The 25157-nt window shown below is 53.2% G+C and overlaps 1 protein-coding gene and 1 long non-coding RNA gene across 14 annotated transcripts in view; one reads left to right on the top strand and one right to left on the bottom strand.

Annotated features, from left to right (window-relative positions):
- The window catches only part of PPFIA4 (PTPRF interacting protein alpha 4), a 57623-nt gene extending 35335 nt beyond the window's left edge, over positions 1–22288 (bottom strand). For 12 of the 13 annotated variants that reach the window (XM_037410625.1, XM_037410627.1, XM_037410628.1 and 9 more), the window contains exon 1: positions 22231–22286. The gene's annotated coding sequence lies outside the window, so the exon portion shown is untranslated. Of the gene's footprint in view, positions 1–2181; positions 2315–22230 lie in introns of all 13 variants that reach the window. The other variant, XM_037410626.1, reaches the window with a different exon arrangement.
- Positions 605–22672, top strand: LOC119158542. Its single transcript, XR_005107899.1, has 4 exons — positions 605–634; positions 15378–15381; positions 17640–17644; positions 22663–22672. It is a non-coding gene; the product is annotated as an uncharacterized LOC119158542 (long non-coding RNA).
- The last annotated feature ends 2485 nt before the right edge of the window (positions 22673–25157 follow it).

The following is a 25157-nucleotide window of genomic DNA, read 5'->3' as shown; positions in this document are numbered from 1 at the left end:
ACGCACTGCCTGCTTGGAGAGGCCGGTTTGCAATGATGGTGCCCAGACATGGAGCAGCTCATGGAAAGCAGAGGAGTTTTTTTTGCCCTTGAGCTGATTATTTGCTCGGCATGACTCCGTAGCAAGCCTGTGGGATATGCTCAGTCCCAGGGAGCACCCCAGCTTTCTCTTTTCCACCAGAGCGAGAAGCATACCCAGCATTTATCCACACACAAAACCGCCTGTGCATTGAGGCAGAGACAGGCTTGCATTTTTTCTCTGAACAGCTTCACTCTCATCTCAGCCCTGACAAGAGAAACTAAAAAACCTCCACGGCTCTGTCAGCAAGATCATCACCCCAGCAGGCAGCTGGCAAAGAGGGTTTAACGCACACCTTGGAGGCAACAAGCTCATGGAGATTGATCATCCCATAAAAACGTCAGTTTGATCTCTTCTGCTCCTAGAAAATCCTCATCAGCTGCCTAACCTGGCCTCAAAAGAGCAGCACAGTCAGTGCAGCAGAGCCCACACCAGTACCCATTGCTTGCAGCTCACCAGCATGAGGACAGCTTCCCCTCCACCAAACCAGTCGAAGACGGGGTCCCAGCATCCTCCACTGACCCCTTCCCAGCCAGACCCAAGAGGAAGAAGGAGGGTGATGCCCTTCTGCTGTTGTTTTTTCCTTGCAGGACTTCTTTTTTTACCTTTTCTTTGTGATGCTCTGTTGAAAATGATTACATGGACAGGCTGTAAAAGTCTTGTATCCTGACATTTCCAGTGTTTCTGCAGAGAGCACCATGTCCTGGCATAAGTCCTTCCTACCCTCGTTGAAGTCAGACACCACCTTGGAGCAGCCAGGACATGTTGAGCCACCAAATCCCCATGGTCTGCCCCGGGGAAGGTCAGTCCTGACCCATCAAGCTGTGAGACAGCTTGTGGATGGCAGAGCAGGAACATCCTCAGCATCTCCACCAACCCACAGGGCCCGCTTTCCATTTTACGCTTGGTGGGAGATGTGGTAATTAGAGGCTGAGAAAACGGAAATTATTCCTGCGCACAAGACAAAGAGGGTGCTGAAGTGCCTTGGCTCAACAGTGGGAATTGCCGTTTTTAAGTGCAGAGCCTAGAAACGGAAATTTTCACCTGCAACAAGTCTTGGAGATGCCTTGGCCACATGCTCATGCGGGCCACCGGCTGAGATTTCACCTCCCCAAGGTGCTTCTGCCCTGCAACCACAGGACAGCTGCTGCTTGTGCCACGGCGTCTAGATGGGGCTTATCTGCATTGGAGATAGCCAGCTGAGCTCCACGTGTGCCAGGAGCTCCTCACATCCCTCTCTAAAGCCCCATAGACCCCGAGGGCCTCTCTCCATCCTTCCTTTCCTCCCTCTATCCCTATGTTTGGGCACAGACCCTTATCTATATACTCTACAGGTTTTTTACAGTTTTACAAGCCTGGATCTGAGCAGCCCCATCTGCAAACTCAAGCACCCTGGCTTCTCCACTCTGGGCAATCCACAGGGAAAAAGCTGCATTTTGATAAGAAAACCAATTGGCAGACACAGCCTCATCCCAGCATCTCTCCAGAGTCCTTACATTACTCCCAGGATGTACTGTGGCCTCTGGAGACCTCCAGTCCCCTGAGAAGGATAAGGAAGATCCAATTTACCATGGGGCCCATATGGTGATGGTGCCTCCACATTCCCTAATGCAGCCCCGCCAACGGCAGGGTACCGCACAGATGGTACCTGGCTGATGCCAGAGACAACCCGTGGCCAGGACACCCAGGGATAATAAGGGAAATGAGGTATTCTAGATAGAAGTAAGGTGCCAATTTTTAGCAGCAAATGATCACATACTAAAGGGTAAGATGGATTCACAGAGGGAGAATCACCGCTGCAGAGAACTGTGCTATGGATGTGATTGAGACCTGAGAAAAGATGTAGTGGTGCCTCTTCTCTCATCCAGGCCTGGGAAGTCACCTGGGGTCCCCACACCCACAGCAATGTGTCCTTTGCTCCCCAGGGGACAATGCCCAACTTGTCCCTTGCTGGAGATGCAACCCTGGAAGGACAGGACATTTGGGCAGCGTCTCCAGGTTTTGGACCTGTCTCAGAGGTGGCAGGGAAGCAGCGGGTGCACCTGAAGCATGGGGAAAGAGGAGACTGCAAGCAACAAGAGACAGCTACTCCCAGTATCTTACCTTAATGGGCACGCTTCTGCCCCAAAGGCTTGCTCCAAAACCAAAAAGCGGTTCCCATCCTCACCCCTTGCTTGCTCCAAGGCACTAAGCCAGAGGAGAAACCAGGAGGAAAAATGTCCAGATCTGGCTGTTTCTTTGCAGGGAGAAGTAAAGTGTTAGTATTCAACCGATATTTATACTTCCCAGTGGGAGGGGAGGCATTACACACAACTTCCAGTGGGTATTTTCAGAAAGCCACCTGCTCCTCGCCATTGTGCAGAAACACAATTGTTCCACAACAAAAAGCTTGTCAGACGATGAGCTGAAATCTCTGTCGGGTCCTCCAGCGCAGATATGGGGTGCATAGTGTGGAGGATGGTGAACACCCCTAACAGAGGTTGGCACCTAACTTTGTCACGTATACCATTTTACAGGACCGTGACACCCCTTGGAAAATGTTGTATCAGTCATGTTATGGTTCCTGACTCAGTTTCCCTGTTTCCAAAATGTGCTACGTGTCCTCAACTGACCCCAGAGAAAGGGACGATCTCAAATGCAAGGAGGAATCTGGCATGGCAAGGTTCTGCTGGGGTAAAGACACATCAACACACAACCCCCCTGCCTTGGCACTTTGGGGTGACATGACAGACAGGGATGAGCCTTGGAGGGGTTCCAAAGCAGATGATCTGTCTGACAAGTGGGAACCCAAAGCCTGGCCCAGAGACTCAGCAAGCCCAGGCACACCTTTATCTCTGGGTTTGCAACAGACAAAAACAGACAAAGAGGAGAGAGGACAACAGGTCTGAAGTTGCTGCTAAACCCACGAGGATCCCAGTGTGGCCAGGAGCTCATGTGGGAGCACAGCAAGCATGCTGGTGAAGCAAGGGAACATGGTCACTGTAACAAGCCCATGAGCTGGACTTCACCCCGCTGCAGACCTGCCCCAGCAGGCAGAAGGGGCTACCCCAAACCACTAGAAACACAAACCAAATCCCTCAAATCCTGTCACCACAATCCCGCCCCAGTCACCTGCACCGATACTGTTTTGTAGCGGATTTCTACAGAAGTCCAGCAGCACTGCTGACACGACAAGGAAACAGCGATTCCTTCAATGGGTGAGTGGTTGGGAAACCACTTTGTGCTGTGAGCCGGACTCCCTGGAAGGGAGGAGAAGGATGTGCCTGATGCATGACACTGAGCTCACATCCCTCTTCCAGGATGTGGTCTGCACTCAGATCTATCCACGGAGACAAGAAGGGGTATTAACAGCAACCGACCCGACACAAAAAAGCCACAACACTGGTTACAATCATTTCCTTTTTCAATAGCTGGTCCACTTGCCATCCCTGTACATGCACGTGGCTGTTTCGTCCTTTTTTTCGATAACTTTGCAACCAAACCCTATGTCCTTTGCTCTGTTAGGACAAAGCCTTTGATTTCTGCCTCTTTCAAGGTTAGTTTAAACAAGCAGCAGAGGCAAATGCAATTGCCACAGCTCTTCTGGAAGCAGCATGTCAAGGTTAACTAGTCCCTAGAAGAATCTCCAAGCTAAGCTGAGCACTGTGATCCCAGAAATTAGGCTGGTTTCCAGCCCAAGGTGGATGCAGACTCCTTTGAGAGGGGACGGCACAGAGAAGCAGTCTACAACTGGGGGGAGAAAATCATGTGCTTGTCACAGAGGCGGCATTGTTGCAGAAGCCCCCTCACCTTTGGGAAAGTGAGGGTTTGTGCCTCAGTTTCCCCAATAGCAGGGCATAACCTCAACCATCGCTGAGAGTCAGAGGATGGCTGGTGATTTTCCACGATTTCACTTGAGGTTTTGCCAGGGGTACATCCCCCCCACCCCATGACACTTTTGATAAAGAGTTATTTCATCTGGGAGCCTAACGCCCTGGAGCCGGGAGCCCTCCTCCTCACTGACAAACCAGTCCCTGCCCTGCTTTAGTCACACACTGTGAGCACTTGCTGGTGCTAATTTATTCAGTGATGGGGGAAGTGTCACCAGCACGCAGGGGGGCTGCTGAAATCTGCACTGTGGGTGCACCCGAACCCTGTGAAAAGATGCAGAGGTGCCTCTTCACCCACCCCAGCCCTGGTACCCACACTACAGCAGGCAGCTTGGGCTTCTGTGCCCAGCCCAGGGAACACACAAGGCTGCTGCCTGTAAAGAAATCCCACAGCCAACACCATGTGCATCCTAATGCAGTGGCTGCTCGCCCTAAGCAGCTTGCATGCCTCATCTGCCCAAGATTCAGGGTTTCCACCACATCGCCCAGCTTGCTGGCATCTCTTTCACACCCAGGAACATCATCCGCACCCTAAGCACGGCCCTCCGTGCAACGAGCCTCAGCAACAATAACTGCTCCCACATATCAGCTACACACCTGCCCATTTCCCATTATAAAATTTGGACACCAGCTCCATGAGTGGTGGAAAGGGAAAGCAGCTCAGCGACCTCCCCAGGACCCAGCGTAGCACCTCACTCCCTGCCCCGCTCAGGCAGGTGTTAAGCATTTTGCCACTATCATTCACTGGACCACAGATTTTGAGTGGTGTTGAGGAAAAGCCCAGGGAGGTAATTTGGGGAGCCAAAGAGGCAGACTGGGCTTTCAGTGTGAAATTTGGGAAGTATTAGAGGGCGTTCACAGCCACAGAGGACAGACCAGGAAAATGCCTAGTGCTGCTGGCTCCAGTCTGGACCATGGCAGGCTTGGGAACACATTTCTGCATCACACTTAGAGTGGTTTCACAGCCAACACAACCTGAAAGGGAAAAATAATGGTCCTGGAGCATGACCCGTGCCATGGGGGGGCCTCCAGAGCTCTGCAACACACCATCAACCACTTTAGCACACAAGCAGAGATAAAGGCGGTAAGACCTGCACCCCAAGCCTGCCTCATGCTCCCCATCCCACCTGCAAGCAATTCAGGGACTCTCCAGATGCAGCAGGACATTGCTTTCCTCCGTACTCCCAAAACACCGGAGGTTTTAGTCCTTCCTATTCAAGAAGAGCAGTGACATCTTGGCTTGGGCATTAGATGATCCCAGCCAGGGGCAACTTAGATGGTTTTGGTAATTCAAGAGATGGGGTGGAGTGGGGTGTGTGTCCCCCTTGTATTCATCCCTTCTGCTTTCCCTTTATTGTGCTAAGTAACTTTAGCAAGGTATTTAATCCCTTTTCTGATGGCACTGCTAATTACTAAACAGCTGCAGACATGCCCTGGTGAGGAGCAGGATACCAGCGTGACTCTCAGCTCTGTGCAGCCAGGCTCTCAGGATGTTCGGGCCAGATCCAGCACCAGAACAGCTCTGCAATATTCATGGGGAAAAAAACCTCAGACATACTCCATGCATCTCCACTCCTGCTGGGACACGTGGGTGGATGGGATCTCTGAGCTGTGGCTGCTCAGCTCTCTAGGGCAAGGCAGGATTGCAGGGTTAAATCCCCACCTGGTTGAAACCTGCTCTTCTTCCCAATCATCCTCATGCCGAGGATAACCACAACCTTCCCTGGCCAAGTCATGGTCCTTTGGCATCTTGTCTGTCCCCCCACATGGTTTGGAAGGGGTGGATGAAGCTGGCAGAGGAGAACAGAAGACAGGACTGGTGTCAGTAAGGAGCATGCAGAGATGGAGACAAACTCCAGCACAGCTCCCATGCACCCCCAAGCCAGGCTGGAATAACCCTGTTGCCACTCACACGGTGCCTGTGCCCATCAGGACCCAGGCAGCCGGGTGCCAGCTCCCGGCGTCTCATCCCTATGGTTCATGGCGAGTGACAGGACATGGCATGGCATAAGCAGCCGTACAGGGACATCTGAGGACAGTGACATTTAAAAGGTGGCCAGGGGCAAGGCACAGACACTAGAGCTCTGTCTGCTTCTGCCTAACCCACATCCAGCAAGTCCACTTATTCAACCCACCCTCTTCGTTATGCACAGTTAGCCACACAGCCTCCAGCCAGAGCAGCAGGAAAGCGCCAAGTGCCAGCCTTGGTCAGACAGTGCTGCAGAAAGGCTTCTCCTGCATTTGTCTTGCATTTTTAAGGCTTGTTTCTTGCAAGAAGGAGGTTCTGGTGATGATTCTGCCCCTGCACATCCTCAAACACCAAGAAGCAGAAGACTATGTTCCCAGCTCACTGCGCGAGTGAGGCGGAGGTCCTGAAGATGATGTGCTTTGAGAACTGAGTTGAGAAGGAAAATAGAAGTTGTCTCCTTTCAGGAGAATGGTGGAATTAGTCGACCATCTGGAGCTTATTCCTCCTAGATGTAGTCCACAAGGAAGACAAAAGGGATATTTAAGTCCAGTTCCCTCCAGAGATCCCAAGTACTGGAGGAGATTGGGAAGAACAAATCAAGCTTTTTGTGAATGTCACGAGCTGTGTTAGACCCAGCAGGGAGCTTTGAGCAGAGTCCCCGAGGGCTTCACCCAGCTCCACCAGCCCTCTCCTTCCTCTCTCTCTTCATTAACCAGCACCCCTGTCCCCCAGCTAATGACCCGCATGGTTTATGGGGCAGAAAGGCCATGTCCTGCAGCCCAGGCAGATGGAGCAGGGCCAGGTGGCCTGGAGGGCAGAGCAGCCACGGACACCAGCCAGCTCCCTACCCAGTGTGGTCCCCATCCCAGCTGGGAGCCTCGGTGTATCAGTGGGGAGAGACAAGGGTGCCACCGAGCAACCATCCCCTTGAGATGTCCCCAAGGCACCCCAGGGGTAAGTGAGCATGCTCCAGCCCATGCTATCACCATGCCATTTGGTGATCCTGTCACCCATCCTGCCTGCAGTGGTCCCAATGGTACATGCCCAGCACTGCCTTCATCCTTGTTCCTCTGCACCAGCACATGATCTAAGGATGCTCAGGACTGTGCTGGATGAGCAGAGAGACCAACCAGAGGAAATACAGTGACCCAGCACTGTTCCCCTGATTTGGGGGATTTGAAAAAAACAGCGTAAGCTTCAAATTGAGGGAACTAACACAAAATAGCTCCAGAAAGCGTGGGGAGTGTCGTGTCTGCAGTGATGCAGCAGTTCTCTGTGTCAGCAGAGCTCTCGTCTGAGCATTTATCGTCACAAAAAGCAGCACTGGGCATTAGTTCAGCTCAATTTCCAACTTGTTCCCTCTTAAAATGTCAGTTCTGTGGAGCTAAGGTAATGCAGTGAGCTCTGTGTCCTTGCTGGTAGCACTCAGTGCACCCCAGGCAAAGCCTCATGCCTGGCACCGAGAGCCCCAGCAGCTTGTCCCCTTGTCCCCACTGTGCTTCCTGCAAGGTCCCACAGTGATGGCCAGCTCACCCAAGAAGACCACTAAGGTGGTGGCCCCAGCCATGCCATCATCACTCCTGGCCTGTGTATCCACCCATCACCTCCGAAGCACGTCCAAGAAGCATCCACCCCCGTTACGCCCATCGATGCAGAGTGCCTTGACACAGCACTTTGCAATGGCCCCCAGCACTTCAACGAGCTCCTGCACAAACTGAGCTGAGCAAGCGTCCCTGTGGCCATGCACCGGTGCCAGGGATGATCCCCCAAACCCCCCCAGGAGGAGGCGAGAGCCGGATTTGGCCAATCCATGTGAGATATCACGAGGAGAGGGGGGAACAGTGTTTGCAGCTCAGCAGGCTTTTAGAGAAATTAAATGTAGGTAATTACACTCGTGCACAACTGGCTGGAAGAGATGCAGGCATGGTGGTTTCCACCCTGTCTGTCTGGTTGAGCAGTGCTCCTGTGAGCACTCAAAAAAATGTGGTGGCCAGGAACCTTGAAATCCCTGGAGGGGGGATGAAGAGTTGGGGATGACCCAATGCTTTGGCAACACATCTGCTGCCTGAGATGACAATGTCATGCACTATTAAAAGCAAGCAGCATATTAAAGCTCACAAGCCACCAGGATGCACATAGGGTTGGGAGTCCCTCTCCACACACAACTCAAGCACAACAGCTGAGCCAACATTTTCTAGAAGGTTTAGTGACCGTTTTGCAGCTAGCTTTCGATTTCTGGCTTCTATTCAACATGATTTTGGACGCTGGGCATCCTACAGTGCCCTGTTCCTGCAGATGTTAGACCAAGCAGAACCCAGCTCCACTGGCACTGGCTTAGGGATGATTCAGCCCAAAGCAGCCTGTCCCTGAGATCCACCACATCACTGCTGCAGTGCCAGCACCACGCTGCTGCGATGCTGCGCTCACTCCAGGGCAATGTAGGGGGAAAAAAGTGTCAGGGTTGGTGGGATGCTTACCCCAACAGAAGTGACTCCCTGCCTGGACTCCCACGCTGTGCCCTCCTCCCACCTTACCAAGCTCAGATGATGACTGCAGCCACCAGCCCACCTGAGATGAGCCAATACAGGGGCATTTGCCAAGTGATGCTCAGGACATGCACACCTGATAGACAGAGCTCCCCGACCTTGTCCCTACTAGGTAAATGCACTAATTTATCTTAACCAGTTTTGGAAGGGGCCCTGGTTTGGACAGCTGCAAGCCCTTCCCTGCCAAAATAGTGATTCAGTGCCAGCTTGTCTAAAGCGATGCTTGCTGCTGGGTTTCACCTTGCTACCACCTACATCAGGACCTTCAGTCTACACAGACAGAGCAACAATACCTCCTTGACCCAGAAATCAACCCAGTGCAGGAACTCAAAAGGATTGAATTTACTCTCGACCCAGCATCCTGAAAATGGGAGGTGGGATTTTTACGCATTGTCCTTTGCAAAGGGCTTGGCCCTGCTGAAGGACATGGTGGACTTCAGGCTTGACTAGCCTCAGCCAAAGCGTTCACAGCACCTCTGGGCATGCACATTAACACCCACCTTGTATATCTGCCATCGTCATGGCACAGTGTGAAGTGCTGTCCAAAGACCCTCTCTCCACTCCAACATCACAACCACACCTGCCAGTCACCTCATTTCAGCTCAGTAGAGCCACCTCCACCTATCTGGACCTGCTGAGAACTGACACCCCAGGACAGCTCAATGGCTGGGTTCATATGTAGCAACGCAGTGCATCCTTACAGGCAATGCAGCACACAAAACCTCTCCCAAGGTGCTCCCACTCGAGATGTAGAGTCAGCCTGAACAAGACTCATCTCTCCCTACAGCCAAAGCCACCTTCCTCCCAGGCAATGGGTCCCCATGGCACCTTTGCAGGTCCAAATCCTTCCATGCGTGCAGTAGGCATTGATATGAGCCCACCTTGCTCCTAGATCTCAACAGACTTTCAAAGAACATTGGCCAAGCCTGAGGGCTGAAAGAAGATAAGGACCAAATCTTCCAGAGATACGGAGGAATTTAGTTCCCGAGGCCCAAGAACTGCATACTCACCCAGACTGGGCCTCGCCATCTCCTGTGCCTTTTGAGAAGCACATGACCATCCTCTAGCTGTGTCTAGTCTGGGGAACATGGGACAGGACAACACAAGAGGGTTTCTGGGTCAATCTTGGTCTCGTGACAGGGAACAGATGGGTTTTCTGGTGGGACTGATGTTCTGAAAAGCAATTACACATGAAGACATCCCCAACAGACTATACTGTGCTCTGGCCCAGAGCCCAAGTCATCCTGGGTTTGGATTTTAATTAGCCCGGTTTTGGTATCTGTTCTCTACTTCCCTCCAGATAATGATTTAATTATTACAGACATGTCTTCAAATTAGCAGCTTCCTCAGTGGATTATTCAGCTGGGATCTCCTCAATTAGAGAGCCCATCTCACCACCATCAAAAGAGAGGCTGGAGAGAACAAAGGAAAACCGAAACCCTTCCTGGAAAGAGAAACCAAGCACCCAGCTCCTAAGCAGGGGGCACTGCCAAGCCCTTCTCCTACATTTATCCATGTCTCACAGTTGGTTAAGAAACCTAGCTCCAAAACGCACCCCAAACGTCTGTATCACGCATGACCACGGTGGCATCAAGGCTGGTCTTGTCTTCCCACCATCAAGCCTTCCCACTCAGCAGACCACAAGTATGGCCAAGCAAATTGTCCATGAGCCGTGACACAGACGCACTGCGTCCCCACTAACAGGATTGCACATTTGGGGATCTGCTAGGAGAAGGGATCCCGTGAGGACCTGGTGAGGACCCTGCTCATTGCTAGGCTACAAGTGCCCTTCTGCCCTCTGCCGGCTTGGTGCCACCCAGCAAGCCCCCCACGCTGGGAAGGACCACAAGGGAGAAGGGAAGGCAGGTGGCTGGTGGGGCCAGGCAGAGAGTGAGGCAAGGCCCCCTACAGTAACCCCCATCTCCTCTGGCAGTGGGACTAGGCAGGGGCCATGCTGAGGTTCAGCAGCGCTCCAGGCCTGAGGGACAAAGGCTGAAGAGAGAACAGCAGAAAAGGTTGCCCAAAAGAAATACCAAATGTACATGGAAAGTGAAGGACGTGGCACAGCAAGGGTGAAACCTTCCAAGTGCAGCTCTACAACACAACTTGGTGCCAATGAGCAGTAACTCACCCACAGAAAAGCTTTGCCCGCAGCTAAATTGCCAAGCAGACAGGTTGTCTCTCCACTGCAAGGCCTGGGCACAGCATCTCCATGCTGCAGGGCTTCAGCAAACCCTCCTCCCCAGCCTGGCACAATCCTTCTCCGCAATCTAGGCTGGGAAAAGTGGGAACACACTCATAAGGTACCCCATCTCTTGTTGCAAATGGCAATGAGCTCCAAGGACACATCAAGAACCACTTTGGTCCTTTTCCACCAATGCACTTGAACTACCGGTGACACATTGTGCTTCTCCCAGGACCCCCAAGATTTCCCTCACCAGTTAGTGCTACAATCCTCATGTTACTACCAGGGAACCAGATTTTGCAGCAGCCACTGGCAAAGCTCTACCGCCTCTCCCTCCTGTAGCATGGACAGCAGCAGAAAATCTCCCCTGGCTCCTCTGTCGCTGCAGTTCACACTCCAACAGATTAGCTTAAACCAGCTGCAGCTCCTGCTGCTGCAGGAAGAGCCCTAGAGCCACACGTGAGGCTGCAGCTGAAAACACAGCCCAGTTTTCTTGAAGCACAGACTAACACCCTGTCTGTGAGCTTAGAGCGACTCTCCTCCTCTGGTTCCCTTCCTGAACACAAGAAGAACAGCTGGACCGCAAAAATAGCCATGCAGTGCAGCCTGTTATCCCAGCTAAAGGGCTTGGGGATACAGCCTCGGCACCCCTTGTGCTCTGAGTGGGATATGGAGCCCTGTTCTCTGGGCAATGAGCCCCAGTCCACTGCACCACCACGGGCACCTTGCACCATGCCCCTCCAGGGCACGGCCTGGCTCTGTCCTCCCTGCCAGCCACCACAAGCCCCAGCATGTTTCAAGCTCTCCACCCCATCAGATTTGCTAAGGGAGATCAACAAATTTGCGAGCAAGCGTGGGGAGAAAAAAGCCCTGACAACACAAGTTCTTTCGTTTCATTTCCTTAAGATACCAGGCTAAAGAAGATGGGAGTGGAAGCGACACACAAGAGAAAGAGGGAAAGATTTTCATTAACCTGATCAGACCTCCTGGAATATGATAACAGAGGCAATAACAGACACCTCCCCCTTGGCCGAAGACAAAGAAAGGTTCCTAGGTATGAAGAAGAGGAAGAAAATTGGAGTAGAAGAAAGGAAATGACTCAAAAATAGCTGAAATGTCAGATGTTATTAAAAAGCCTCCACCCAGAGAGAAATAATGACTGATGAGAACAGGGATATGATGGGGGAAGCTGAACAGCTGGAGAACAAGTGGGATGGGGAGCAAGCACCTGAAAATGGCTCTGCTCATCCCTGAAAGCCACCCTGGTGACTACAGTGGTGGGCTGACTTCTGGAGGTGTGCCTGGTGTGACCTGTGAGAAATTTAGGATGCTTTTGGCTGTGCCAGCAAGGAAGGCAAGAGCAGCTGCAGGAGACAGCAGCCCCAGGCCAGCCTCACCCCCCTGCAGACCAGCAAGCCCTCTAGGAGCTGCCGTTAAATGCCTCCATATTTTGAAGCATCCTTCACAGAGGCCCTCATCCTGCTCTCCGGCCACTCCTGGGCCATGCTGCCACTGTACCACGTCACAGGGTCCCTGCTCTGACTGCCTGAGCAGCTTTCTCAGGGTGCTTGCAGCACCATCAGCACAGCCACAAACCCAGCTGCCAGAATCCCAAGCAGAAAAGCAAAGTGAGCAGTCCCTCTGGCATCCTCTGCAAAGGGTCACCCATGCCTCCAGCCCCCTACGGACCACCCCACCCTCAGAGGAGCTGAGCCAGAACATCTGCAGCCAGGGTGGAACAGGGCCAGGACTGCAGCCTCCAGCTGTAGCCGGCAGCAGCTGGTGCCTACGGTGCCTACGTTAGGCAAGCACAAGCACGGCCTTGCACGGCCCCGGCTTTTTCAGGCTGCTGCGGTGACAGCCAGGGAGAGGAGTGTCTGGGCTGTATCAGTGTCACGCAGCATTGCGGGCTCAGTGGCTGCCGCTCCAGAGCAAAGGTAGCTCCATCCCAGCCTGGGAGGTTGAGCTGAAGTCATGCTGCTCTTGCTCTTCCAGCGCTGACACAAAGCCCCTTTCCTGCTCCCAGCGCGGGGGCAAGCTGGCGCTCCCCAGCTGATCTGCCTCTCCAGCATCTCACAAGCAGCAGCGTGAGGAGTTTTGCAGGCAGGAGCCGCTCAGATTCCCCGCAGCAGCCTCCCTTCTTGGCATCTCTCTCTATCACTTTCCCAGCTTTCTGTGAGCTGCATTTGCAGATAACATCCTTCTGAAACCCCTCAGCAGAGACCTCGATGTGCACACACCCAGCTCCCACCCCAGCTATCCACAGAGGTAGACACGTGCGTGCTAAGCCTTGCTTTGGCTCCACATTAATATGCATATGATATGGCCGGAGTTGCTCTGAATCTGACAATATTCGCTTTTTGGAAAACAACAAGAAGCAAGAGTCCAACTGCACACATCTCCCTGCCGGAGCAAGGCTGAGGGCAGCTGGGAGCCAGGAGCTGCAGCTGCACAGAGGCCAGACTCTTTCAAACCCAGACCATCATCTTCAGAGGAAGACAGAGGCAATAAAACTGTCACAGCAGCCACCATCGCCTTCTCCTTAGCAGCATCCTCCTATCACCACCAGTCCGGACCACCTCTCTCCAGCCAGCCTGCTCTGGTTACTGGTGTTATTACCACCTGTCCTGTGCCCATGACTCCTCACAGATTTATGAAAGCTTTGGGCACTACCAAGTGCACTTGGCAGCTGCCTCAGAGCGGATCAGCCTCAAACCAAGCCAAGGGGGGATGGAGAGGGGCAAAAGGAGACCATGAAGGTCCCCAACTGCCCCAAAGACTGGTTAACCTGGACACTCATCAGCATCTCCCAATCATTTGGGGATAAATCCTGCTAAATCTCATGCTTTTGGGAGAACAGGCTCAGGCAAATCTCCAGCTCACCAGCGACTAGATTGTAGCTGCCCCATGGTCACTCTCCTTGTGTACACACTTGCATTGAAGGAAAGAGGGTGGAAAAAGCTGAGGGTGAAGGCAGTACATGGGAAAAACCTTCTACTTCCTTCTCCACAACAGGTTTTTGGCATTTTGAGGCACACCAGGTCAGCACACGTGGAGCCTTGGAAGGAGAAAATCTGGGCACTGAGTGATGGATGACCTACTGCATCTTGGTCTGATAGACCAGGGTGGCTCTTCCTGGTAAGTCACTACACTTGTCCCCACCTGGGGCAGTGGCAGTACCTGCCTGGCATCTCCAATGGCTGGATTTCCTCCTACTTGCAGTGGAGAGCTACTTGGGGGAAACCAAGTAGCCAGTGTCTGCCAGCTATGCGGGGCTGGTAGCTGGTTTCCTCACCTTTTAAGCCTCCAAAACATACTTTTCTTCCCCCCCGCCCCTAGACTGAGGGAATTATCAACGCTTGTGCTCATGGCCTGACCATATTGCAGCAGGGTGTAGAACTCCCAGCTACCAGCCAACTCTGTTAGCTGTGTGTGCCTCAAGCCTGTGCTCGCCCACTGCTCCAGGAAGCATTTACAGCTCAGAAATTAACTCCCCCAGCAGTGTAAGGGTTTATTGCATAGAGATGGAAAGAGGAAAATCCAAATACCTTCAATTCAAAGTCTCCTAAGAAACACATCCATTTAGAGCATCACTCATGTTTTATAGCCTCAGCACCTCCCAGCTATGCTGAACCTCTTTTCACATCCATTGCATCCAGCACGGCTCCAAAATCCCCCAGTCAATGCCACAAAGCCAGTAAGCCAGTTTTCCACTTCACCCCAAGATCACAGCACATGTTATTAGCCCCTGGCTTCATTTGTAGACCAACAGATGAGCTCTCCCTGCCCTGCCAGTAAGGTCAAGAGGCTGAAATATGCTGAAGAAAAAAAGCCTGCTTGCTTCCAAGTTACACACCAGTCTGTCCAGTGCCCTGCATGAACTGCAAACACCAGCATGCCCTCTGCATCACCCATTACAGAGAGAACCAGCTACTCAAACTGAAGCAGTCAGTCCCCTTCCCTGTATTCCACATCTCAAAGCCAGACATGCAAATGCAAATTATGTATTTACTGCAGAGGATGTAATAGACACCTGGGGCACACACACGGAGGGTATAACAGGAACGAAGTGCAGTACACTGCGTTATCAAGAGCTCCTAAAGTGGGCAGGTACTTGAGCACAAGAGCATCTTCATGGGTAGTGTTGGGGAGACGGGTCTGTTCACCTCTGCTCTCCTCACCACAGGGACAGCTCAGGGGCTTGGAGGGCTCCCGCGATGGGCTGGAAGGGATTTTGGAGTGCCTTTCCCGTGCCCCGAGATGGCCAAGCACACTTGGCCTGCCCTTCCCTGGGAAGGTCACCAACAACAATGGCATTTTCTTTGGCGGTCACTGAGGGTCCATCTCTTTGGTGAAAGGATGCGTTTTGCGGGGTATTTTGCTTGATGCTACATCAGGGATGAGTTTCCCCACCTGGACCCTGCTTCCCTGAACACTACTGCACCCCTGATTAACACATTTCACAGCACAGAGAGTAAAAGTAATAAATGTTCATTTACCCCAAAGATCGACACAGCTGCTTCATTACTTAAAGACCAGATTTCAAGAGCAGAATTTCACCCTTTGTAGCATAACAGATGTCCTGCACTGAGCCATGCAGCAATACTTAAATAAAAAATGGTGGCTGTACAATAGCCAAGTCATTTGAGAATTAAAGCGCTGGTATTTTTAGGCAGCAGGAGTACGTGTGGGAGAGATCTCAAAGTGCAGGCTGATGCCATTTACTGCAGGGCAGTTAGAATTAGATTTATTGACGACGTGTGATTTGAAAGCGACACCAGCGCTCATGAAGAGCCACGCGGTGATCAGCAATGCTGAGGCTTATTTCAGCTTCATTTTAAGAGACAAAATTTCTTTACATACATGCAAATATGAAGGACATGCAGAACGAAAGCCATTTCTACTTGCAGAGATGCTCTCATTGCCATCTCCAAAAATGGCCACTGCAAAAGACTTGTAACTAAATTAACTAGAAGCAGATGATCAAAAAGGGGAAAAATGCTCTTTTTTTTTTAATACGGCAGCCCCAAAGTGTTGGCAATAATCAAATGATTATCATCCAGGTTTTGATGCTGGGAAGGAGGAAAGAGAAGCCTCTCTTCATCAAATACTAGCTGCTCTCTGGGTGTCATATCTGGATACCAGACAGCTAACAGCAGCAAAGCAAACCCTTTCTGGACCTGGGCTCAAAGGAAACACAGCTCTGATCTAGAAAGATGAGCCTTCTGCCTCCAATTAAACACTTACTAGATTAAAATTAGTTAAGTCATATTATTCTGCACATGGCAACTGGAGAGCCCAATCCTCTGGAAGGGTTCAGGGAGGTGTCTCTCCAAGGGATGCTTGCAGTGACCTTAGAGACCTCGTTCTGTCCCCTGTGTCTCAACAAAGCTTGCAGGCACCTGCCTCCAGGTGCTGCGATGCTGGGGAGGAGTGAGGGCAGCAACTCTCCAAAGGCAGACGGGAATCTGCAGGACTTCCACTTACCCACAGTCTAGCACAGCCAAGTTTTCCAAGTGGCAAAGCAGCAGACAACATTTGGTTTGCTCAACAGCTCCATGGGTCCTTTAGGGGCTTGGGTTCACAGCTCCTCTGCCCTCACAAAGCTTCCCGCAATCCTCCCCAGCCTGCCTTAGCCAAAATGCCTGGCTCGCTCTCACCATGCAGGCCTGGCCCTGCCTGCCTCCTCACTGCAGATGTGGTCCCCCTTTGCTCATGCCAGTAGTGCATCCATGGCTGGACATTGCCACTGACGTCCCCAGACATGCAGCAACTACCAGGGTGGCACAGGGACTGGATCTCTGCTGCAACCAGCAGCTCTGCAGGGGGATGCAGCTGACGGAAATGCCATCCTCAGCTGGGGTAGGAAACACATTATCGGCACAATGGGATGGCAAAGGCACCGTCAGCGCTATGTCCCAGGGATGCCCACCCTGGCCGACCCACACTAGCCCTGGCCAGAAATCAGCTGCGGCGACACCAGGAAGCCCCATGGAAACAATCTCTTGTGCATACACAGGAGAAAAGCAGTATCTGGCTGTGCCGCCCTCACACTTCATTCCCACCACCCCTTCCTGAGAGCAGAGAACTCAGCTTTGCAGCATGCCAGGGGAAGCAAACATAACAAGAAGACATTCAGCACCACAGCTACCTCATCCTGCAGAGAAACTGTCCAAGACGCTGTGGCACTTTCCAAGCCTCAAACCGATGCCGTGTTCCAATGAGCCTTGAAATGCTGCCCTGTGCTCCCCAAACCTAGGTCTCACCCAGGGAGACCCACAGTCTAGCTGGGTGCTCCCTTGGATGAAGCAGGAATTTCAAGCCACAGTGCTTTCCACCACCCCAGGGACACAAGGCTCAGGTCTGTCCCTGAAGGACCAAGGACAGGAGGGTGCAGATCCTGTAATTCCCTGGCTGTGGGGCTGGCCTGACCTGAGCTCCCTGAGTGGGCTCGCAGGACAGTGAGCCATCAAGGCGCTTTATGAGAGCTCACTCCCCCAAATAAGAACATCATCTTGCAACTTCACCCAGAGAAATCACACTCGCACAAGGTACTTGCAGGTTATGTGGGACAGTTTGGGACCAGAATAACTTCCTTTCCTGGCTGATCAGTGTGTGAATAAATCAGCCACAGCCAAAAATAACCTCTGGACCTTTTCTGACTCCTTCCTCCAAAGCAGTTTTGGAGGGATGCTAGAAAGAGGCCAAGATCTAGTTAGTACAGCTGCCAGACACTGAATTATGGGGCAGATTAACTGGATTATCGAGGCTGTAAACTTTGTACAAGCCCATCTCTTTCCCCTCACTGTCTGCAGCCCCTGGCACCATGAATTTCTGCAAGGGGAACAGCAGTAGGCACCACCACCAGACCTATTTAATTCATGCCTAAGAGCTTCAGATCACGTTTATGACACCTGTTTTAATGCCACAGCAAGGCTACAAATATCTTTCCTGATTTTGGAAGCCAGAAAGGCCAGGCTTTGGCAGGAGAGGATCTGTTTGAAGATGTACTGCACTAATGAGACTCCCAGAAAGGTGAGCGCTGGGCTGGAAGCACGGCCAAACATTCCCCTTTCCCCAGGCTCCAGCTATCTGGTGTGCAGCCCAAGAGATAGCCTACCTCTTGCCTATCAAACCCCTCAGGGCACCACGCAGCAGCCAGCCCTGCAACAGTGCGTTTCTTCTGTCCCAGAAGATCAGCTGCATCACAAACAATGCTAGCCAGGGAGGTAAAACCCATTCGTAATTATGGAAAAAATTCATTTCTGCCAAGAAAAGGTGGAAACAGGAGCTTTAAATCAATGTGCCTGGTGGATGGGCAGCAATTTTGGGAGTGGGTCGCTTCCGGTGCTGTGCCATCCTGGCCTGACGATGGATCCTCTCCCCTCTGGGATGCTGGATGGAGAGTCCAGGCAGGAGAGCATCCTTCCCTGCTGCACATCCCCGCGGCACAGCACTCGCTATTTAAAGCTATCGGCCGCACGTTGTCAACGTCTCACCTCCCTGCAGAGGATCTGGGCCCATGCCCCAGCGTTTCCTGGCCTGACACTGCCTCCGTGACCCCCAGCATGCAGTGGCAGGGGCTCGGCACAGCTGATGCTGCCTGGGAGGCTGCAGGGGAGAGGGGCATCACACAGCAAAAAACCCTGGGAACTGCCCGCTCCTGGAAATTGGTCACAACAGACAGGAGGATGGGGGAAATGAGCTCTCATTCACCGCTTGCTTTCTTCTTCTTTTTTTTTTTTTTTTTTTTTTTTTTTTTTACACACACACACACACCACACACCCCCCGTTTGTTTTTTTTTTTAATGCAATTAAAGGCAGCCACCCAGCCGGTACTTCCTCGCGCTTGCCAAGAGAAGCGTGGCAGAAACTGAAAACCGGGAGCTGAAAAAAAATATCTATCTGCATTTCAGATAAATTCCAGCCTTGTCAGTCCTGCAGGATTACAGTGCTGGAGAGAGCGACCCATGAGCTGATTTAAAACACCAGGGTGGAGATTCAGGAAAGGAAGGGCAACTTGGAGGACACAGGGTCAGCCCCCTCCTGGCCAGCGACTTTTGGCCCTGTCTTTTGGAGAAGGTTTGGCACCCAGCTCCAAGATCCCTCCACCTCCCCACTGCAGGATGGAAATCGCTGCACTGCCAGTGCTGCACAGGGGCTGAGGGGCAGGCAGCGTTGCTCTATGCACAGCTTTGCACATAAATGAGAGAGAGAGAGAAACACCCACTTCATTCCTTAGGGCATCCTCACCGCACAAATTAAATGGAGGGCTTTACGATGTCCCCACAAGGATTTTAACCTGCTTGACCACAGCCCAGAAAAAAAATCCGATTATATCAGCACAACTTTTTTTAGCAAAGAGCCTTGAATCATTTTTCACTACTTCTACTCCAGATGGGCCCAAATGCGGACCTGTTCCCCAACACTGCAGTTGTTTCATGTGATATTTTCCCTTCCAAATGCCAACTCGTGTGTGCACACCCACACGTGCACCCACCTCCAAGCCTTTTGGCATCATTTGCTCTGAGAAGGGCCCTTTAAGCACTGAAAACTCCCAACCACATCCCTCAGGAGCTTGGTCAGGGCTTGGATCCACTTGTGGAGCCCAGACCAGAGCCCTCACCCTCAGTCAGGACCATCAGTCACCCCCATACTTGGTGCTTGGCATTTCACAGAAAGCACCTGTGAAGTAGGGGGTTGTTACTGCCTTTACACCTCTCTGGTAAGAAAGCTGGGCAATGGACTCAGCATCCTTCCCCTCCAGCTACCAGCCCGGAGACCTCCCAGCTCACTTTTGAGAATCACCTGGGAAACCTCAGACTCACCAAAGCATTCTTTAGGAAGAAATTAATTGTAAAACAAGGTTTCAAGGTTTGCTAAAAAAATCCAGTATATGTCTGCTTGGCTGGAAAACATGAAATGGCAGTGGACAGATACTTGCGCTGAAGTCATTCCTTGTCCCCAGAGAGTGGAGACCTCCAGAAGCATTTCCAGTTGGACCCAAGTCTGGGTTCAGCACCCTCTGAGGTTTCAGGGCTGCCTCCCTCAGCTTCAGCGCAAACTCCCACCTCTAACAGAGTATTTAGGCTCTCTCTTCACACTGACTCACGGCCATGATCTCCCCAGCCAGCACACCACGATCCCATCATCTGCCCAGCTCGCACTCACTCAGCCTCCTTCTCCTCACACTACCACACTTGTGCCTGTCCCTATCCCCCTGCACCCCAGCAGGAGCTGCCTGAAAGAGCAAGGCTTGAAAAAAAGGGCCCTCAAAAGATACGGGCAAGGAGGTTTTGAGGGTGTTTTTTACTGGCAGCACGTTCTTAGACAATTGAGACCGGCAGGAACCCAAATCTCCAGCAAGATCAATCCCCGAGCATCTGCTCTTCAACTGCTGGCAAGCGTGGAGGCACAGCTGGACCAAGCCACTGGTACAGAGCAAGACCTCCTCGCCCTCGCCATGAAGCCAGAAAGCTGCACAGAGATGGACAAGCCATTTAATCCCACATCGGCCAAGTCACAGCTGAGCTGGCCACCCCGGAAAGCCAGATCACCAGTCCCACCATCAATTTCTCAGAAACCTGCTAGTTTAGGGGCTCCCCATCACCCTCCAGCTGGTGATATAAGTCCCAGCCAACCTCTGGTCTGTCTCCTTGAAAAGAGATGTAGGAGAAGCAAGCACCAAAGCTGGGAAGTCGTCTGTGCAACTGAACACCTCTGGGTGCCACGGGGACAGCACCAGCATCCTGTGCTGGCAGCTCCCTGACAAATCTCTAGGGAAGTCCCTAGAGATCAGTCCTGTTTCCCAACCAGCACTGTCCTGAGATGCAGGGAGCACCACATTGTGGTATCCCCAACAGCACAGATACCTAAGACTCCCAGACCATCAGAGCTATGAAAACACTGACTTTCCACCTCCTGGGCAGGTTTCTGGGCAGCACTGCAAACAAGAAACTCCTGAATCACATGGGCACACTCATCCAGGTACCAAACTCCAGCTCACACCTTGCCTCTGTACCAGCTCACGCTCGCGAAGTGGCGTGGTGGTATCAAACCCACCAGGAAAACTTCATTCCAGCGTATGAGCAGATGGTGGCAAACGAGCTTAAATGAATACTTTGCCAACCCTGACTTGGCCAAAACCAGGGCGTCCCCAGAAGGTTTTGCACAGCTTTAACAAAACCCAGCTTCCTAAGCCAATTGCTGTTATAATGATGCAATTTAGGGGATAAACAAGCCCTTAAAGGCTGGTTATTCAGGAGAAAATCATGGTGTCTGGAGGCAGCTTGCCACAGCTGTGATGAGATGGCACCAGCTGACAAGAGGATGGGAACCAGTGTGAGCACAGCTGGAGCTAGCCAAGCTGGCTGGATGCTCACTGGGCTGGTCCAGCCCTGAGCACAGTGGGCATCTGCCCAGTGCCAATGTCCAGGCTGGACCAGCTTGGTGAGCATCTGCCCAGTTCCGAACTGGACCAGCTTGGTGGGCATTTACCTTCTACCAAGCTCCAGGCTGAACCAGCCCCATGAGCATCTGTCTAGCCAGCATCCCCATGAGCTGGTCCAGCCCAGAGCTCAGTGCCAAGCAGACACTCACTGGGCTGATACAGCCCAGAGATTTGCACTGGGTGGATGCTTGCAGGGCAGATGCTCGAGGGCTGGAGACAGTATTCAGGGAGGTAGGGGGATACAGTGTGGGGAAATCAGAGAAGCAGAAGGCCAGGGTAGGGCCAGTCTCACCAAGATGCCTTCCCCCCCTCCTCACTGTAAGGTGGCAGCATGAGGGGGATGTGGGGGGGTGCAAAAGGACAGCTTGGGACCATACTGAGGGGCTTCCAGGGGCAGAGAACAGCTGAAAACCCCTCCCCACTCCTGAGTTACAGGAACCACTGCCCCCCCCCCAAATCACGCAGCCTCAGGGGAGGTGGATGTGCCCACCCCTTCACCCCTCCTGCCTGCACACCCAGCGGGGATGGGGGAGCACATCTGCCTTCTCAGCCCCCTGCCTTGTGGCCAGCTGTGTGTGTGGGGTGAGCAAACCCTTGGCTCAGATGCCCAGCCTGGGGGTAATGTCAAGGGACAGCAAGTCCCCCCACAATCCAGATAGGGCGTGAGGATGACATCCCTCCAGCTCAGATGTAACCCAAGGGAAATGGAGGAGCTCAGCACACCGCCTGACCCAGACACCCCTCCAAGGGTAAAGGGGTGGGAGGACAAAGCACCCCCGGACTGAAGCAGCCCCTCCTGGGGGGCCAGAACATCCCTGCGGGGCAACCGCAGGCCAGAGCATCCCAAGCCCAGCCCCACCCGGGGGACAATGGGGAGCAAAGCCCCACCAGCTCACCCCCACGGGAGGGCGCAGAGCATCCCTTCGAGGGAGGGGGGGCAGAGCATCCCCGAGAAGGCAGAAAGGGTAGAGCCTCCCGAGTCCAGCCCCACCAAGGGGGCAGAAGCGAGGCTGAGCATCCCCTACCCAGCCCCTCTGGGGGACCACGGGGGCAGAGCGTCCTCCGCCCGGTTCCGCGTGGGGCGAAGCATCCCCCTGGGCAGCATGGGGCCGCCCGGCCCCGCCCGCACTCACCGACCGCCGAAGTCGCTGGAAGCCGCCGCCGCCACCGCGCCGCTGCCTCCCGCTGCCCGCCCCGCCCCGCCCCTGCGTCAGCATCCCCGCCTGGCCACGCCCCGCTGGCCACGCCCCGCGGGGTGAGGTAGGGGTCGGGGGGCTGGGGGGACAGGAACCCCCCTGGGAAGGGCATAGAACTCTCTTGGGGGGCAGGAACCTCCTTGTGGTTTAGTAGCCCCCAAGGGGGCAGGACTCTCCTGGGGGGCTTGTGTAGCCCTGGGTGTCCCTTCCCTCCCCCTCCAGCTGCAGAGACCACCACCGTGTGGGAGCAGAGATGGGCCAGGCGGTGAGCCCCATGCTCTGCCACATCCCCTTCCTCGCCATGCCGAGGCCCAGCTCTGAGCTGTGGGGGGGAACAAGGCACATCGCCCCTCCTGGTTTCGGTGGCAGTGGATGTGCGAGGCTGTACCATCGCCCTTGGCTCCTTCCCTGGTGAGGGTCTCTTGCACCCTAAAATGGGATTTGAGACAGAGGCTGCCCAGGAACTGCAGCGGGAGCAGCTGAAGGGCTAACCCACCCCAGCATCCTACCCCACACAGGGAGACATCGTTAACAGATAAGTGATTAATTTGGGGCCCCTGAAATCACAAGATGCCACTCCTCCCCTCACACAGCCCCAGCATCCAGCCCTCACCAAGGAGCTCTTCTCAGCAAGACAGCTGGGAACGAGTGGGATCACCGGCATCGTCAGGGAGCAGCACCAGCTCCATCATCGCACCGGGCTTTATCAGGGACATTGAGCTCATTCATCAGTATTTTTGCTGGAGAACTTTGGGGAGGTCTCAGACAAATACCCTCAACCTGCTAGGGGAGGAATTGTGCTGGATCTGAATCCCAGCCAGACTCAGAAACAACTGGCTTTGTATTGCTTCATTAACATCCTGGTAAAATTTTATCTGTTTTCCACATGCCAGAGTTTTCCAAGCCAAGACAACCTCTACTTTTCAAAAACAATACTGTGATATGGTTCTCGAATGATGATGATAAATAGCATAGTCCAAAGAAAACATTTTCAAGTACCAAAGAAGTGGGTAAAGCCATCGGAGCCAGGATCTGGTTGTATTAACTGCCATTCCCCTTAATTTGATTCAATTGTTTTAAAAACAGATGAATTAGAAATAGCATTTCTGTCAAGGAATGGCCTTTCCTGTCTGGGATGATCAAAAGTCTTCTCAATCATCAGGTATGTTCTTTGCTGATAAAATGCTCTTAACATATTTTAAGAAATGCTGAGAGAAAGAAATGTAGTCAGGAACATAAGTTACACACACTGTTAGCTCCTGGCTGTGCCTGGAAAGCAGAACAAATGTGGATTCCTGCGTACCCTGTGCATTGCCTTGTTTCAGGGAGGCATGAGAGGTGAAGCCACAGCCCTGAAAGCATCTCACCGCGGCCCCAGCCTCCCAAGAGCTGAATCATCTCCTGTGGTCTTGTAGTAAAGGAGCACAGGTGGAAAATGCAGCACTCTGGGGGCTGATCGGTGCCTGCTGAAGGAGGGAGAGCCAGACAGGGCTTGTGCTCTTCTGCTGTTGTGTAAATTCCAAAGGAGGGGAGTGGGACCCACCAGCCTCCCGGTTTGGACTCCTCCAGGACTAGCCAGGACTCCCAACCAGCATCTGCTCTTGGTGGTGCCCAGATCCCCGATTCAGCATGGCACTAACATTCAGCCGGTCACAGGCCCCAAAATTTCCATCAGACTCTGGGCTACTGTTCCCATTTTCTCTTTGTGGATCCTCTTTAAGTGGTTTCTCCCCCATGAGGTAGCATCACTTCTTCAACAAGCATGGAGTACCCGATCTAGCCCTAAAAGAAATAGTAAATGGTTTACAGCTGGTGACCACCCATGACTGCACCCGCAGGTGAGGTGACGCCCACCATGAACACATGGGATGGGCACTGGGAGCTGGTGGTGCAGGCTGCGCTCCCAGTCCCTGGTCAGCAGCTTTCTGCAGGGTGATGGTGAGCTTTGGCTGAGGCACCCCAGGGTGGTGGCGGACAGCCAGGGTCGGGGGCATGGCTGGAGCCAGGGATTTGGGGAGTGGAGGGGAGCGGGAGGGGGATCACACAGATGTTGGCACTGGGGAAGTGCTCAGGGGGACAGTGGGCACGAGTCGTTGCTGGAAGGGGTAATTGCTTCAGAGCCCCTTGTTACTGAAAGGACTGGGGGATGGACTGGTGATGCAGGTACCTCAGGGTCCTTGTGACTGGGAGGACTGGAGGGAGCCGTTTCCTCAGAGGCCCTCATCACATGGGAACACTGGCAGGCAATTACCTCAGAGGTCCCCATTACTGGTAGGACTGGGGACCCAGTTACCCCAGAAGCCCTTATTACTGGGAGAACCAGGGGTGGAAATCCCCACTGGGGCGCGCGCCTTGTTATGTGTGTGTGAGGTGACTACCTCAGAGGTCCCTGTTACCTGGAGGACTGGGGACCCAGTTACCTCAGAGGCCCTCATTACTGGGAGCACTGGGGAGCCAGCTATCCTAGAGGCCTCTGTAACTGGGCGGTGATGGGAGGCAATTACCTCAGAGACTCTCATTACTGGAAGGGGAGCTATCCCCTCAGGTGCCCTTGTTACTGGGGGGGGCGATTACCTCAAGGACCCTCATTACTGGGAGGTCAGTTACCTCAGGGACCTTCGTTATTGGGGGCGTTAACCCTCAGGGACCCTCGTTACTGAGGGGGCCAATTACCTCAGCGCCTCTCGTTACTGGGGGGTGTCCCCTCAGGGACCCTCGTTACTGAGAGGATAGACCGCTGGTACTGGGGCTGTTCTTACTGGGAGGACTGGGGCGGCAGGGGGCGCCACCCAGCGGCAGCACGCAGAGCTACCCCTCCCGTGCCTCCGTGACGTCAAAGCGGCGCGCCGGCGGGGTCGCGGTCG

The sequence above is a fragment of the Falco rusticolus genome, chromosome 17 (assembly GCF_015220075.1).
Source record: "Falco rusticolus isolate bFalRus1 chromosome 17, bFalRus1.pri, whole genome shotgun sequence".
NCBI classification, from domain to species: domain Eukaryota; kingdom Metazoa; phylum Chordata; class Aves; order Falconiformes; family Falconidae; genus Falco; species Falco rusticolus.
This window is presented reverse-complemented; position numbering and strand designations above follow the sequence as displayed.